Source organism: Sitophilus oryzae, unplaced genomic scaffold (assembly GCF_002938485.1).
Source record: "Sitophilus oryzae breed Bouriz unplaced genomic scaffold, Soryzae_2.0 scaffold_1898_pilon_pilon, whole genome shotgun sequence".
NCBI lineage: Eukaryota > Metazoa > Arthropoda > Insecta > Coleoptera > Curculionidae > Sitophilus > Sitophilus oryzae.
In genome coordinates this window covers 835,692-850,300 of record NW_022146610.1, presented here as the reverse complement: position 1 = coordinate 850,300, position 14,609 = coordinate 835,692, and positions in this window count along the sequence as shown.

The following is a 14,609-nucleotide window of genomic DNA, read 5'->3' as shown; positions in this document are numbered from 1 at the left end:
ATAATCCAGCAATAGGGTCTATTATGTTCATCCAAGAATAAAAGGGTGAATATAACTATCCTACGTTGAACATTTATTTAAAAACGAACACAATTATCAATCAGTTTTTAAACCCAAGTTTCAATTATCCCAATGAAATCGTTAGTTACTTTAAGTAAACTCAAATTTAGTTAGAGTTCTCTCAGTACTATACTACGTAATATTTAAACAGGTGAAATTTATGTAAGTACCAATACGATGATGTTTCAGAAACAAGTCGTGTACAATAACCTTCAAAATGAATCCGTGTTAGCGATTCTCACATAAAGATCATACTGAAGTAAAACGTACCGTTAAGGACAAAGCATGACTTATAATGTTAACTAAAGGTAAATTTGACTATAATATATGGAATAAATGACCCAACAATTTACAGAGATATTCAAAATATTGTCTCAAAGTAAAAAAAATTAGGGAATACCTTGTGTGTTGAACTTAGAACTTATCTGTATTTTTTTTTTAATTTTGTGACGTAGTGGTATTAGGCAGGCAGTCTCAGACTAACGGAAATGGATGTAGACTCTTCGATGAGCAGGAGTCTTCGATATCAGTAGAATAAATGTGGTCATAAATACTGTCTCAAAAGTGGTTACTTATGCCAATTACTTATACGTCAATTTCTTGCCAGTTACTCTATATAAAAAACTCTCAGAACAGTCACGAATACCAAAAAAAACAACACGGTCTGAAAATCAAATGCACATTCCAAAATATAGCCAAACATATGCTGATCCAAACCAGTATGCACAATCAGAAGCATTATCAAAATAAATAAAAAACGGAATAACTGAAATAAAATTTAGTAGACATAGCGTCTAAAATTTTAGATACACTTACTGTGATCTTATTCAGGAAAAGGCCAAAAAAAACACAGAACTAGGCTCTGAACAGTATATTCTACAAGAGTTTCAAATCTCCACTTTTAGATACCCGTGCCTTTACTGTTGGGAAAAGTGTTTCCAGCCCTTTTCTCTGAAGAGATTCGTCGGACGCTGAACCACGCGTCTTTTTTCTGATCTCAATCTCTCGGAAAAAAGCCTCCTTTTCGCAAACGGAAGTCTTCAATTGACAGGTCATATGACCAAAGGCAATTAAAGGCGAACTCACTCGTCTATACTGAATAAAATTTTTATGGAAAGGAACCGCTACCTGTACTGAATGAAGTTTAACATCACAGCGAATAGATGGCGCCAGCAATAATAAAATTTGGAATTTATAAAAGAAAAATAAAACATACACTGCCCCTCCAAAAAAAGAAAGGCCCTCAAAGAGGACTTCGCCCAAACACCATAGGAGAAACTGGCCAAGTTTGTACGAGGGTTTTGGATTTTTCAAATGAGAAAATTTGGTGGATGATAACTTCGTGTATCCACACACGTCCATAAAGAAGTCACTATTGGTAAGTCGCAATCAGTATGTGTCAAATCAATTGAGATTACACAATCGGAAAGTCAAATGCCCATATAATCCAAAATGCAAACAAAATTATATAAACTATATATATGAGAAACTAAAACTAAATCTAAACCTAAAAGTATGGGATAGGAAAGAAAGAAGAATCCCATGGAAGCGCAGATGTTTGCAGAAATCCTCAAGCTGATTGTTCGTACTCAACCCACCTAGTGTGAGGCAGAAAGATTTACCGTCATGAAATAGGTCATGCATCCCTCACCCAAGGAAGCGGAGAACAAAACAAACAACAAAAGAACCTCAACAAAAGCCATGCTACGGATCACTATAAGAGGTAGGAAAGGTTTTGACCAAAACAAACTACCTTCATACAACTTTTGTGCTCACGGATTGCTGTTCAAGGTAACTCTGCATGAGAAAAAAGAAAGGAAAATAACAATAGAAATCACAATAGAATAAACATATAAAGGAGAAAGAATTTACGAATATTAAAATGTCATAGTTCAGCCTATGAGCATATTACAAATATGGAAAGAAAATCACAATCATATGCAATACACAGTAAACTTACGAAGTTGAGGGTCAGCTATACCATTGGGGTTTGCAATCAGAATCATAACAACTTTTCGTTTTTTCACGAGAAGTTGTGTTCTAAAGATACGAAGCCTGGAATCTCTTACATTTCAGATTTCGCGCCAGAACTGAATAACAAAGAATAGAGCAAATGACATAAAACTATATAATTTGATTAATGATTACCATCCACAAAATATTTACTCAAATTAGGTAATCTGTAGAGATACTCGAAGAAAAAATATATGCATTTCAAATAGAAATACTATAACATATATCAAAAATATAGGTACGCAAAAAACTAAATGACAATATGGTTATACTGATTCGCGACAAATCGTAAAAACTTGAGAAGCAAATGTTGTATAACTGTTTAATCTGAACTAAAAAGAAACTAAATATAATCTATGTATCGTTAGACTAAACCTAAAATGGAATCCGGACATAATAGATTATTTAGATACTAATGACGTAGTAGAGACATTTTCTGTATCATCGTCGTCAATCGATGTGACCTTAGTATGGTTTAAGATCTTTTTATATGCAGCAGCCTGCGTTAGTACCGTCTCGTCTACTAAAACACTAAACTAAATTCGTTTTCTTTCTTTCGCACTGAAAGATAAAATAAAACGAGAGACTAACTTGGCTGAAAGAAGTTTAATGCCGCGTTGATACAAGACCTTGTACGTCTCAAATCACCAACCTGAAAAGATAAATCACGCCTACGCAAATTATAAGACTTTGAGTTTCTTTCATAAGCAGCAGTTTCTTTGGACTGCTAAGTAACTATAAAGATTTTTGAGTTCAGAAGCGTAAAGTTGCGATGCTTGAGCATAATTTCAAAGTCTTCAGAAGAATTTAACTTGACCATATTACTTACCAGAGATGGGGAATATGTCTACCAAAAACTAAAAATGAAGGAGAAAAACCTGTGACCTCATGTTTAGAAGTGTTTAAACTGAATATTGGGGGTTGAACATCCCAATCTGTATGTTGTTTAACATAAGTTCTAATAGCTGTTCCTATTGTTTTATTCATTCGCTCAACAAAGTTACATTGAGGAGAATACACAGCATTATACCCAGATCTTCTGAACTTGATATTTCTTTGCTAAATCTCTGAACTCTTTAGCAGCAAACTGAGGACCATTATCACAAATTATATATTGAGGTACTCCATAAGTAAAACTTCACTCAAGATACTTCACAACATAGGAGATTTGATGAACATGACTGAAGAACATACTTTAGAAAACCAATCGCCAACAACTAAAAAGCCACTTATGACCCTTTTTGATCTAGGAAAGGACCCATGAATCTAAAGCGATTGTCTGAAAAGGCATATTAACTTGTTTTCTCTTCCCATCCTACCTAACAGTATAGTAGAAGATTTCTGAGCTCACAAACACGACAACTCTAACAAAATTTAAGAACATCGGCTCTCATCTTGGGCCAGTAAAATTGTTCTTGAAGTCTTGATAAAGTCTTATAGAAACCCAATGCGAACAAGTTGGCGGATTATGACATGATTCGATAATATTACGACGTTGAGGACGTGGAGCAACCTTCTTCCATTTCTTGAAGATTTGATGAAAATGAGTAGCTGTACCGGAATAAACTTAAAGAAAACCACCGCTGCTTTCCACTGTGGAAGGCGGGAGCAGGTGAAGCTAAAATCTTTTGCTTCATAGTCTCATACCATGCATCAGTATGGTCTAATCCTATATTCAAAACGGAAATTTGCGGACATACAAAAGAATCATTATCTAAAATATCTGAAGGAGAAACTTTATGATTGGTAAGTGGATCTATAAAAATTCTTAACATAATAACCACTTCTTCCAATCAGATTCTGAAATTTCTGGGTTTGAAATTTTTGAACTGCGCGACCAGAAACACGAGTTCGTCAATTCGTTTTGGAACATTTGGGTTTCACGCCGGTGACTTAACACCTAAGTACCACATTTAAAACAAACCTTACGTTTCTGTCGACAAATCATGGCTGGTTGAGGTTAAGAACAATTCCAACAAGCTAAGCGAGGTTGCTTCCTTACCTGAATTTTCTACAGATCTGGGCATACTCGAAGAAGTATTTACCATATCAGGGTCGAAGACGACGACGCTACAAATAACTAGCAGACCGAACAGTAGTATTTTTTATTTTTGTTTGAGCATTGACATTCATAGACTTTTACAAAACTGTACTCGATGAGAATCAGACGGTAGAATCAGGAGTGGTATTCAATTGAGAAACATTTAAAAAAACTTCTGATGCGTTTTTCATTCTGATGTTTAGCATTTTCTAATTTTCTACACAAATTAGAGTTCCAGACACAGATAAAACATCAGCGCTAAAACTAACTGAGTAATATTCAGGAAGTAAATTTTTGTCTAATGATTTTTTATTTTAGTAACCTCACTAGGGCATTTACTTAATCTACTAAAAAAGATTCTCTAAAATTGCTATAAAATTAAAATACTTTTCATTTTTCGCTATTTTATAGATTTAATTTGTGACTAAAATATTATCATCATTATCTGGTGGTAAAGATAACTTTCTTTAATCTCTACAAGAGATTTCCAATCTGCGACATGTTGTTTAATACTTCTATACCAAATAAAAGCATTACCAGTAAAAAGTTCTACTGCAGAAGAAAAGGCAAATCTTGTTCACTAACTTTACGTGATTCAGAAAGCTCAGTAACAGTTTCTAAAATGAGAAAATAAATCTTGAGGATTACCATTAAATTTAATAGGCCAGTCTGACACTGGCAAGGTTTAGCAACATAAGTAACAATAGGAGGCGGTACATTAATAGCTGGTCCTGAAGGAACAGAACTAACGTTTAAAAGTTTCATTAATGTCTGAAGTTTTTGACAAGCAGGTCAGCTTCAAGTTGATAACAACTAGTATAAACATCAGTTTGAATAGTTTCTGCATCAGCACGATTTTCATCTAAAATTATTCTCTTGATTCTACCAGCCAAATGCGCAAGACGAGAACTTATAACTTTGAACATTGAATCATTTACTCCCACCCTCAAATTCAGAAATTGACAAGGAAATTGAATCTAAAGTTGCTTTAATTTCTGAAATTTCTTAAATCAAAAAAAGAAACAGGATAATCTTCCATGATAACTAAACAAAAAAGGGTTATTTACTTCTCTTCTTAAAAGACCTGACAAAATTTTACGTTTACTCTAACATTTTAGATGTTTTAATACCCCACAATAAAAGAGCGTTCGTAATCTAATTCTACTTGTCGTAAATGATTGCTTTAAAAGATTCTTTTCTCCCATTGTAATTCAGCTATATGAAATACTAAAGACTAAATGATTCGAGAAAAAACTTACTAATTTTAACAAAAGCTGTTATGATTCGGCGCAAACTATCAGAAAAGAAAATATGTTCAATGTCAAAACCAAAAAGATTCAAGTATTCAGAAACAATTTCCAAAATTTTATGAAATACTAACAGTGCTACCCTGTATACTGAAATTATGTCCACTGTATATTCAAAATATAGCCATACCTGTATATTTAAATCAAAATCAGAAACGTCAACAAAAAATGTAGTCAAATACATTAAGTTATTTATCTGGGTTTTAAATAAACAAACCTCAAGAATTTATAAAACAAAAAAAATTGCTGTTGAACTGAAATTATTAGAATTTAATTACAGAAATAATAATGAAAATAAAATTTCAAAACTATAGTCTGCCTTATATAGAAAAGAAATTTATCTGAGCCTAACAAAAATTATTTTACAAAGTCATACCAAATAAGTGAAGCAAGTAAATTAAATTGAGCCAATTAAACTAAGTCAGAGCCAATTAAACCAAGTAAAGCCCCACGTGACAGGGCGTCATATTCTTTATTCTTCTATTTGTGTGACGACTTTTCTGTCATCCACTCAAACAGAAAAAAAAAAGGTATCCGTTGCTCAGGGTTAGAGGAGAGCTGGGTTCATGGAAGTAGGCTGCCTTGTGGTGACTTAATAATGTTGATAAATAATAAAATAAAAAGTAATAATAATGTATAGGCTGCAAAGATTCTAAAATTGATGTTAAGTATTCAAATAGTAATGGTCAAAGACAGTAAGGGCGCCACTTACTTTGGGTATGAAAAGGTAAAGTAAAGCCAGTAAGAAAATTTGATCATGAAATAGCTAAAATAAATAATCAACAGCAATAAAAGGGTCTATTATGTTCATCAAGAATAAAAGTCAGATATAACTATCCCTACGTTGAACATTTATTTAAAAACGAACACAATTATCAATCAGTTTAAGCAGTTTCAATTATCCCAAATCGTTAAGTTACTTTAAGTAAACTCAAATTTAGTTAGAGTTCTCTCAGTATACTATACTACGTAATATTTAAACAGGTGAAATTTATGTAAGTACCAATACGATGATGTTTCGAAACAAGTCGTGTACAATAACCTTCAAAAATATGAATCCATTAGCGATTCTCACATAAAAGATCATACTGAAGTAAAACGTACCGTTAAGGACAAAGCACTTGACTTATAATGTTAACTAAAAGGTAGAATTTTGACTATAATATATGGAATGAAATGACAACAATTTACAGAGATATTCAAAATATTGTCTCAAAAGTAAAACAAATTTAGGGAGAATACCTTGTGTGTTGTAGAACTTATCTGTATTTTTTTTTTTAATTTTGTGACGTAGTGAACAGGTAGGCAGGCAGTCTCCAGACTAACGGAAATGGATGTAGACTCTTCGATAGTAGCAGGAGTCTTCGATATCAGTAGAATAAATGTAGTCATAAATACTGTCTCAAAAGTGGTTACTCATATGCCAATTACTTATACGTCAATTTCTTATACGCCAGTTACTCTATATAAAAAAAACTCTCAGAACAGTCACCGAATACCAAAAAAAAAAAACAACTTACGGTCTGAAGAAATCAGCTGTACACATTCCAAAATATCCAAACCATATGCTGGTCAAACCAGTAATGCACAATCAAACATTATTATCAAAATAAATAAAAAGCAGGAATAACTGAAGCAAAAATTTAGTTAGACATGGCGATACAAAATGGTAGATACACTTGCTGTGATCTTATTCCAGAAAAGGCCAAAAAAACACGAACTAGGCTCTGAACAGTATATTCTACAGGATTTCAAATCTCCACTTTTGGATACCCGTGCCTTTACTGTTAGGAAAAGTGTTTCAGAAAGCCCTTTTCTCTGAAGAGATTCGTCAGACGCTGAACCACGCGTCTTTTTCTGATCTCAATCTCTCGGAAAAAGCCTCCCTTTTCGCAAGCAGAGTCTTCCAATTGACAGGTCATATGACCAAAGGCAATTAAGTGAACTCTATCAATCTATACTGAATGAAATTTTTTTATGGAAAGGAACCGCTACCTGTACTGAATGAAGTTTAACATCTAGCGAATAGATGGCGCCAGCAATATTAAAATTTGGAATTTTATAAAAAGAAAAATAAAACGCTACAACGGGTATATAAATAAAATTTGGATATAATCGTATACCTGTACATTCAGATGAACACCCTAATTTTGTAGGAGGAGTTTCCGACGACCGCCAATATACCAAAATATATCAGGAATTTATCTACAATATTCCTGGGTATTTACAATGCGATCTTCGGGAACTCCTTTTATAAAATTAGTGTGTTTCAAATACAAATCTTCGGTATATATCGGGCTTTGATTTATATGCGTTAATATTACCAAGCGGAGTGATACTACGACTACTTACGACTTGTCGTAAAAAGTAAATGAATAATAAGTCCCGCATCGCGAGATGGCGGCCTGCCGTGCAATGGTAGTACTTTCGTACCACCGAAGGCACAACTATCGATAATGAAATAAAGGCTTTTTTCATTTAGCCCAAATTATATAATGGAAAATAAATTTCTTGCAGTTTTAGGTATATAATAAAATTATATAAGTTTCTTGCCTTGAACTGCTAAATATAGAAATTAATTCCACGCTGTGTTCGACACAATGTGGATAAACCTGCTCTCACTACCGGTTTCCGGGGCCCTACCCCATCATCAGGTGAGCTTGGGTTTCACAATATGTCGAGCTTTGGCGCAAATATAAACACGACTTGATAAAGTAAGTAGCGGTAAGATATTAAGTCCCGCATCGCGAGATAGCGGCCTGCGTGCCAGCGTTGGTATCTCGGAAACCGTAATAGATACGAAGATGGTTAAATTAGGGCAAAGTTGCTCCTTGGCATATTTACCAAGATGCCATTAAAAAAGTTTTAAAAATTTCAAGGATTGCTGTTTTTTTTGGAAAAAACGGATTTTTTTGAAAATCAATTTTATTTTTTACTCTCGTTACTTTTTAGAAAATTAAAAAACTGATTGCACATTTTCATAACCACTTAAGGTTAATTAAGGCTATCTGATGGTATTTTTAGATTTTCAAATTAGTTGATAATTTGTGAGATGCAGAGGCCAACTTAATTTTTTTATATACGGACCTGCATTTTTTATTTGAATTTTTGTAATTCTTCGGTCTCCTGAGTATAATGATATGCCACACTTGATATTTTTTTTTGTTTTGGATACCTTAACAATAAAAAAACTATTTAATTGTTATTTAAATAATATCAAGTCCGACTCTGGTTTTTTAATTTATTTAATCTGATTATATTCAGCACAACAATATTGATCAGCGCTAATTAACATTGAATATGGAAAATCACGTCAATTAAAAGATTCAAATAATTAATATCCGGGGGCGCTATTCTGTACAATCGTCGGTATCGGTAAGTTACGACAGCTCTCGATACGTATTTGTATATAGTAAAAATGTGTTAATTGTTGTTGTCATAGTTACCGATCGGTCCTATGGCAGATATCGCAAATTTGTACCGACGAAAATCGGTATCTCTACCCAATGCCGTCTCTAATAGAACAGCTTTGGGGCGAGATTTATGACGTCACGCTAGTTAGATACTATGGATTAATAAATATGTTGTAGAATACATGGAAAACATAATTATTCCTCAGATTTTTGGTTTGTATTTTAAAAATGATATAGTTTACATGAAATATACATAATATACAGTTAATAACTACAACATATATACCTATTTATAGTAATAAATACTTTTGGCAAATAAACTATGAACCATACAAATGCAGCAAATGTTTTTACAATATACAAATAATGTATTACATAAGATATTGGGTAAAATGTAAATATATTTTTTAAATTTTGGGGTTTAAAAATCGATCTAATTTAACAATTCAATATCTACTAATAGTGATGTATTATTATTTGCATTTAATTAACAAAATTTATATGTATATTTTGCAAGTATCAATGTTCGAAAAATTATATTTACAAATAATACAATATCATCTAAAAAAGGCGTCAGCGATGGCTATGAAATTAAGATCGCTGGCATTTTATATGTAAAATTATTCTAAAATTTTTGATTTTCTTGGGATTTTTAGGTTCGGGACAACGCTGATTTAAGTTTTCATTATTTTTATTTGGTTTGGAAAAAAACGTTTCGGCTAACTATAGCCTTCATCAGTGTTGTGTCATATGAAAAAAATAGTGTCGAATATAATCCAAAAAATTACATATAAAATATTCACACCACATAATGTTTACTGCAATTAATAAACTAATATAAACTTATCAAAAGATGATACATATTTTTAGAATTATTATTCTTACTAAAACTATCTACATTGACTATGGAGTACGCAGTAAACATTATGGTGCGTGGTGTGAATATTTTACATGTAATTTTTTGGATTATATTTGACACTATTTTTCATATGACACAACACTGATGAAGGCTATAATGTTAGCCAAAACGTTTTTTAAACCAAATAAAATAATGAAAAACCAAATGAAAACTTAATCAGAGTTTTTCCCGAACCTAGATCCCAAGAAAAAATTTAGAATATTTAGAAACAAGGCTGAAAGAATATCAAATTCTCAAGATTGTAAAATTCTAGTTAATTATTTTATGTGTACAATTATTTAGGGAATGTCATAGATGTTCATTTCAAACCAACTAGACGCCGATTTTTTCGATGATACGGTATAATTCTTACATAAATGTAAATAACATTCAACCAATTAAAACAAAGAAATATGAATCTCTTAGTATTTTTAGTAACACCTTTATTCCTAAAAAATTATTGTTATTTTATTCATATTGTATTCAGCCATCACTTAAATATTTGATATTAATTTGGTATTATAAATAATCAACACTATTCAGTAAAAATTACTGAACAAATATATGTTATGCTTTACATACATTATATTATCAAACAAAAACACACTCTTCTTTTAAACTTTATCATTCTTGTCTTTACAAAATCTTTTTAATTTTGAACTCAAAATAATAATCTTTTTCATGATCTTTAATACACATATTCTTTATTTTTTCCTAGATCATATTACTACTTACGTGTTTATCTTACGTGTTTGAATCTATCGAAGCTGAACCAACAACACTTGGAGTGGAATTCACAATATGAATAAAATAAACATAATTGTCCAGTTTTCTTTTATACCATCCCTGGGAGAATATTATTTTTTAAATTTATTAAAGATATTTTCAATAGAATTGTCTTGATTTATAACTCATTTTTTCTTGCTCTTCCGGATACTTTAAGCTGCCTAGTATAACTATCCTTTCCACCAGGAACACAATAAAGATGAGGCATAGCACCAAAAACACACTCCACTTAAGCTTTATTGATGAATTGTTAGAGTCTTAAAAACACACAGAAAAATCACGATAAATAAAAAATTTATGGGCACTTTTAGGTTAAAGCACTTAACAAAACGTGTAATATTTCGTGTTTCTTTTATGAGAAACAGAGTGACCATCATAGTGACCATATATCTGGTACTACTTTATGTCACCAACCCCCGGTGTTTTCAGATACGGATAGCGTGTTATAATCTGCCAGATATATTTTATTTTACGGATAGCAGAAAAACGCGTATCTTCACCTATAGATAACAGTATCTATTAGATAAGTTAAACTTATCTCCCAGATATCCTATCTGGCGCCCGAACTGCCAAATAGTGCTTTATTTGTCGGATAAAAATTTGACGCATGAGCAAAGGCATGAGGAGATATTGATTTTATTTGATATTTGACAAAATTGCTTAACATAACCAAGACACTGTTATTATTGCAGATTTCGTTTATTCCAATAAATTCGATTTTAGATTATTGACAGCAATATCTGAATATCGGTATAAATAGGTATCTGTTTCTATAATACTATTTGCAAAAAATGCAATGATGTAAACGTTTTTACATCCTTTAAAAGACCAATTGCATTATAACATAATTTAATACATTTTAGTTGACAAAAAAAGCACTTAGTTTTAACTTGCTTTCGTAGCCTGCTGTATTATCCGTTTTAAAGTATAACGACATTTTTTTTGAAAAACTAGTCAAATAAAAACTTCTATTTTTAAACATAACATTTATTAACATTAGAATTACAAAATTTATAGTTTTGTTAACATTTACAAAATAATAATTTTATATAAAATATATAACTTTTGACTTTTTGTAGTAGGCACGTGTGTACTAATTGTAAAAATATTTTATGCAAACATAAATATTATTTTCCCTATTTGTAACTTGTAACTTGTACGAAGTGATCAACAATTATTATTGAAATAGTTGACCGTTCTGATTTTACTCGCTTGGTTGGGAATAAATTTAAAAAGCATTTTTATGTTATCAAACAGTATTCCTTAACGCGCTATGCAAGCCGACTCTGTAAAAAAATCTCAACCGCCTACCTCAACGGCTCTATGGCTGGCCGGCCAATCAGGATAGATTTCGCCGCTGGCTCTCGCCTTACACGTGCTGATCACGCACTGTGCATTTGTTTATACTGGTGCATTTGGAATTTGAATACAGTTTAGATTCGCGTTTTCTATCACTGTGCGTCGTGCATCGACCTAATCTAACCCAACCTAACCACAAATATTAAATTAGTATTGATTATTACAACACACCACTGTATATTAACAGTATTTTTATTTATTTTCAACATTAATAGTAGTAATGTAATATTGTAATAAACCACACAAAATTGTAGGGTACCTACCCTGACGAGCCGCCACTGGTCTATTCCAACAATATACCGTCTAGACAAAGATGTCTAGACTTGAATGACTTTTTTCCCGAAGCATTGTCATTTACTATTGAACGGCAATTTTAAGAATATTAAATTGTAAGATACGCCTTTATCTATTTGTAGTTCAAGAAACTATTTAAGAAACTGAAAGATATGCGAAAATACAGTTCCAATAAGACAGTACACAGTCTCTATTCGATAGTTTATTTTTGATAGTTCACACTTGGCAGTTCATATTATACAGTTTCAGTCAATACATTACGAGTACATTACCATTTTACTTTTAGTTGCTTTTAATTATTCTCTTTTTAATTGTCAAAATGTTTTTACTACTATTTAAAGATAAAGTGCATATCAGTTATCAAAACAAGTGCAACTATAAATTATCTGCAGGAGTAATCAGCCCGAGTCAAGAAACAAGCATAGAAGAAAATGAATGAGCGCCAAGACGCAGTAATGGGGTCCTTGGACGTGTCGGGTAAAATCACAGGTAAAATTCAAATATTTATGATTTCTAATACATTTTTATCTAAAACAAATATATGTAAAATCAGTTTGTACAAATTCCATCTGGAAAGTACTTTGTTGAAATTCGCTTGGCGCGAAAACGAGGTTTGACGTCATAAATGTTAAAATTTTCGGCCCACAGCTAACGCATTTCATTTAAATAAGGTCGTGTTCCCTAATGACATCTATCATCTAAATAAATTCATTTTCTAATTTATTTAAGATTTTTTTTTTATTTAGGCGTTATTTTAGTTTGTTGAATTATGACAGGACTCGATTATAATAAAGCCCAGCCAATCTACAGAAAATAGATTCGAAAATGATCGCTCATTATTTTTCGCAAAATGTTTTGTTTACTTCTTCCGAAAGGAACAAACAAACAAAATTAGTTCGTGTAAAATTCTTTTAAACTGTAACAGATTATTACGTTACTTAAGGCTTATAGGTACATACTATAACTAAATAATTTTGTATGAAATCGTAAATCAAAAAGTTTTACATAAAAACCCCTCTTATTTTATATTAAACCAGCGTGTACCCGCGACCTTGTTCGCGTCGAATTAATCATTTGTAATGGTGATGATAAAGCAAAGCAAGAATTTCCATTAACATGAAAACTGGATAACATTGGTCGCGTTCATCAGGATGTAGCGCTTTGGTAGCGCTACTGCAGCGATCACTAATTTTCTGCTGAACGCGCCGATTAGTTGTGAGCGCTCTGGGATCAGTCGCCATTTTTTCCATCAGATTTAAAATACGCTACGCTACCGATGCATGATGCATTAAACGTCACATACGCCAAATGTCACAAAATGTTTTGGAAAACGAAAACAAAGCATTTTGTTTATTGTTCTCGGTTGACTAATACCCTTGATTTGTGCCAAAAATGGGTGAAAACAATTCAGTCTAAGGGATGCTAAAAAGCGCGTTCAGCAGGACAACCAATCGATGGCACATCGCTCACTGATCAACTTGTCCTGATGAACACGACCATTTTCTCACATTTATGTCAGCATGAAAAAAGAATAAAATAAACTCTTTTTCTTTAAAACTTTTATTATGAACTTATAACGTCATTACACAATTTTAATATTATATAAAAGCTTGTCGCGAGATTTCTCTACATCGATAAACAAGTAAATTAACTAAAACCTGTGTCTACCCTGTCTCATTTTCAGAGTTTGTGTTATGATAGACCACTAGACCAGAAATTACAAGATAAAGTTGTCGTACCAGATTTTTATGAGTGCAACTGTACACTCAAATCTCGCGACAAGCTTTTATATAATATTAAAATTGTGTAATGACGTTATAAGTTCATAATAAAAGTTTTAAAGAAAAAGTTTATTTTATTCTTTTTAGTGTATTTAAATAAAAGCTTCTTTTTAAAAAAGTTTTTTTTATAAAATTTTTCAGAACAATTTTGAAGAACTTTCCTTAAATGAAAATATATTATGTAAATTTGTTAAATTATTTCAGACAATTAAATTCAACCATCCTTGTCAAAATTTTCCTATAATGTATTTTTTGTTAAAATTATACGCAAAAGTTAGAATTTATTATACCTTAAAGAATATTAACAAGAACTTAAATGTAGCAAACAAAAACCGAAAGCTCCTAATTTGGAAACATTCGCAAATAACTATAAGTAATCAATGTACCTATTTCATTTTGCTGTTATTTCTAGAAATAAATTAATTAATTTGTTTTTTAAATGTTTTTCTTTGAGAATGCGTATTTATTTAAAGTCAACAATTTAAAAAACGTGTATCTAAATTATGTTCTAGCACCAGTCGAATAATTTTTTACGTCACGTGTAATTTTTTTTTAATACATCTCTGGCTGACTGACGCTTACGCGGCTATTGATTGTGGCGGGAGAGCTCGCCGCTCTAGTGTTCTCCCTCTTTCGAATCGCAAATCCGAGCGTAAA